Here is a 4270-nt window from a genome sequence, read left to right as displayed (position 1 = left end):
AACAGGAACCCCTTGGACCATAGTCACAAACTACTAAATGGGAACCACCGTAGTAGGTGATAAATTATGTAGCTCGTATACTCCTCCACCCAATTTTTAAATTTTTTTTTAAATTTTTAAAATTTTTCTTAATTCCATGTAAAGACATTTTCTGAGTTCCAAATATTTCTCCCAACCTCCCTTCTCTCCTCCTTCCCAAGGCCAGTAAGCAATTTGATATAGGTTATACATTACAATCATGTTAAACATATTTCCACATTAATCAGAAAAAGAAAAAAACGCAAGAAAGAATAAACAAGAACAGTAACAGAAAAGCGACATCAAAAGTGAAAATAGTGGGGGGCAGCTAGGTGGTGCAGTGGATAAAGCATAGGCCTTGGATTCAGGAGGACCTGAGTTCAAATCCGGCCTCAGACACTTGACACTTACTAGCTGTATGACCCTGGGCAGGTCACTTAACCCCCATAGTCTCACTTAAAAAAAAAAAAAAGTGAAAATAGTATGCTTCAGTCTGCATTCAGACTCCACAGTTCTTTTTCTGAATGTCCTCCACCCATTTTGCTGTGATTATAGTAACAAAGTGTCAGAAAAGAAGATAGTTCTAAGAATCACACAATTCTTAAACTACCTAGCAATTTAACTTCTGAGAAGATTTTTGTCCAGTGAGCGACAAGTTGATACCATTAGTAAAAATGAGCAATATCTATAATGATATACCCAATATAAATATAAATGAAACCAGAGAACAAAGAAATTGCATTTAAATGAAAAGACAGCTCACAGGTTCTTCTTTGAAGAGGCGAATAAAAGAATAGGCAGAAATATTCTGCCAAAAAGAATCATTTCATGAGATACTTGGTCATCTCATCTTGCAATGTTCTTGACAGCATAAACAATCAAAAATAATTAGTTGAGGGGGCAGCTAGGTGATGCAGTGGATAGAGCACCGGCCCTGCAGTCGGGAGTACCTAAGTTCAAATCCGGACTCAGACACTTAACACTTACTAGCTGTGTGACCCTGGGCAAGTCACTTAACCCCAATTGCCTCACTAAAAAACAAAAAAAATAATTAGTTGATAAGCCAACATCTGTTGTATAAGACAAAGAACTACAGAAATTCTACTCACTACAAAAATGTCCAGTTCTCCTCAATCCTTCTTCACTTGACTGTACCAATCCCTCAAGATATCATTTTATATCTTTCTCCCTTTCATTACCAACCTCCTAAGGAGTTGTCTAGCAATATTATTTTATAAAGAACTGTGAAGGACTTAACTATTCTCAGCAATAAAATGATCCAAGACAACTCCAAAGGTCTAATGATGAAGCATACTATCCCACCTCCAAAGAAGGAACTGATATTGATTAAACACAGACTTTAGAATACTGTTTTTCACTTTCATTCTTTCATTTTTTTGAGTTTTCTTATACAAAATTACTAATATGGTAATGTTTTACATAATTGTACATGTAAAACCTACATCTGATTGCTTACTGCCTTAGGGCAGGAGGAGGGGAGGGAGGGAGGGATAGATTTGGAATTCAAAACTTTAAATAAAAATGCTTATTAAAAAAAAAGTTGTCTAACTTCACTACCTCCAATTCCTTACCATCCATATAATTATGCTTCCAAATAGCTCTCTCCAAGGTTACCAGTGATCTCAAGTCCAAAATCCAAGCCTTTCCTTGGACCTAATCTTCCTTGAGTTTATCAAACAAACCCTCCTTCCCTTGAATACTCTCAACAAGGCACTACTCTCCCCTGATTCTTGTCCAATCTATTTGATCAATCTTTTGTGGGGTCATCATCTACCTCCAGCACCTAAGTGTAGATATCTCCCATGATGATGCCATGGATTCAATCATCTCTCTGTAGAAGACTCCCGAATCTGCATTATGTTGCTCTAAACTCTCGTCACACATCTTCAAAAGCCTGCTGACCCCTCCTTCAAAGTCAAAGTAGCAGAAATGTTTCAGATGCCAGCTCTGATTCTCAGCCTGGGTGTATCCATGGCTGAATATCAACTCATCACAATCAGCACACAGGGGTTTCTCAATGTCACGGTAATGCCTGACACAATACAGCTTCCCATTCTTCCAAAAATAGATCATGTCCACCATTAGCTCATTGCAGGTACTACAAATGAAATAGATAGGGTGCCAAAATTTCTTATACCCAGCACTCTGTGTAAACTGTAGGATCACTTTCTTTCAGGCTCTGCTTGCAGCAGTAGCAGGGACAGTCCTCTTTTTGATCTGCTGATTTATCCTCCATTGCTCCCACTGCAACTGTAGTGCCTCTGTGCCCAACATCATGTGTATGGTCAAAAGCTTTTCTCTCTGTCTCACTGGGAGCTTTAATATCTCCAACACTCAGAGCTTTATCCTTATATTTCTTCACGCACTGTTTTGTTTCGCCTCACTCAGGCAGTTGCTTAGCTAACTGCTTCTTCCAATGCTCCCCCTCCAAACCAGCAACAGGTTATTTGTGCCTTGGAAGCAGTTGCATATATCACCTAGCCAATGCCTAACTCTGGAGAGGGGGAGCCCATCTGTGTTGATGGAGACATTCTTCTTGGCAGCCACAGGATTGGTCAAGATAACACTGCTTCTATCCATGGGAATCCCATCTGTTTTCAGCTTTGCAATTGAGGTAGTTTATTTGGTATCTTCAAAAAACCTTCCCACTTTCCAATCTTCCTCATTGCTCATAAAAACACCATTCTCCTCCTGGTCACATTTGCAGTTGCAGCATATTTTCCTCCAAAGTGTGGCTTGAATCCTTCACATTTATTCTTTTTTTTTAAATTTTATTATTATTTTTTTAAATGTATGAGGTATTTTATTTTTTCCGTTACATGTAAAGATAGTTCTCAACTTTTGTTTATACATGCTTTACAATTTCAGATTTTTCTCCCTCCCTCCCCTCCCTCCCCCCTCCCCTAGACAGCAGGTAACCTGATATAGGTTATATCTATATATCTATATATCATATCCATATACATATAGAGAGATATATATACACACACACATATATATATATATACACACATAATAACATTAATCCTATTTCTGCATTAATCCTGTTACAAGAGAAAGAATCAGAGCAGCTTCACACTTATTCTTGCATTTTAAGCAGAGGGCACTAAATCCTTGCTTGTGACCTAAGCCCATCTTTTTCATTTTGTTCTCCAGGTCCATGATTCTCTTGCTCAGGTCTTCCTCCCTCTCACCCAGGAAATAGTGGCAACATAAGCTGGCTTGGTTTGCTACAGGGAGACACCTAGAAGATCTTCCCAGTGGGTGCTGAAGCTCTCTTGCAAGCCTCTACTCAGAGGCAAACTTACCCTGCAAGCACTGAAACTTCCATTGCGATGCCACTAGTATCTCAAACTCAACATGTCCAAAAAAGAAGTCAACATCGTTCACTCTAAACACAGCCCTATATCAGACTTCCTAATATCTCCTATCAAAGTCCTTATTGTCTTCTTGATCACCCAGATTTTTGTTGTCCCATAACCATCCTCAACTCTATTCCGTCCCTAAACCCTCACAATGAATCAGTAAACTACTTTTGTAAATTCTATCTCCTCAGCATCTCTATTCTCCACAGTCATAGCCATTCCCCTAGTTCAGGCCCTCACCTCCAACTAGTTGATAAGCTGTTTTTCAGTTGTGTTCAACTCTATGTGATCCCATTTGGGGCTCTCTTGGCAAAGATACTGGAATGGTTTGCCATTTCCTTCTCCAGCTCATTTTACCAGATGAGGAAACTGAGGTAAACAGGGTTAAGTGACTTGTCCAGGATCACATGGCCAGATCTGAACTCAGGAAGATGAGTCTTCTTGGCTCCAGGCCTGAGACCTCCAACCTTGATAATAGGCCCTTTTAGTCTCATGACTATTAGTCTCTCTTCTCTCCAATCTATCTTTGATAAAACCGCCTTTCACTAAAGTCCTACTCTGATGCCTCATTGTGAAAGAGGTGACTCTAGGTTCTTGAATGTTATACTGACAGAGTATAAGCTCTGGCAGGTCCTAACAAGCTAGATATTTCAAACATGGGCCTGATTATGGAAGATATAAAGATATGGACTGAATGTGTAATTTCTCTATATAGAAACTCCCTGGTAAGGAAATGAAGATTTGTAACTTCTCTGCAACTTGAGTTTTATAGAGTCACCTAGAACACTAAGTTTGAATGACTAGACCAGGTCACAGAAACTTACCTACATGTCAGCAGCATAACTTGAACCTGGATTTCCTTCTAG

General features: G+C 39.2%; 1 pseudogene; it reads right to left on the bottom strand.

The window, feature by feature from the left end:
- Positions 1 to 1809: 1809 nt before the first annotated feature.
- Positions 1810 to 3201, bottom strand: LOC122742154 (annotated as a pseudogene).
- Positions 3202 to 4270: the final 1069 nt, after the last annotated feature.

This window comes from Dromiciops gliroides, chromosome 2 (assembly GCF_019393635.1).
Source record: "Dromiciops gliroides isolate mDroGli1 chromosome 2, mDroGli1.pri, whole genome shotgun sequence".
Lineage (NCBI taxonomy): Eukaryota > Metazoa > Chordata > Mammalia > Microbiotheria > Microbiotheriidae > Dromiciops > Dromiciops gliroides.
This window is presented reverse-complemented; position numbering and strand designations above follow the sequence as displayed.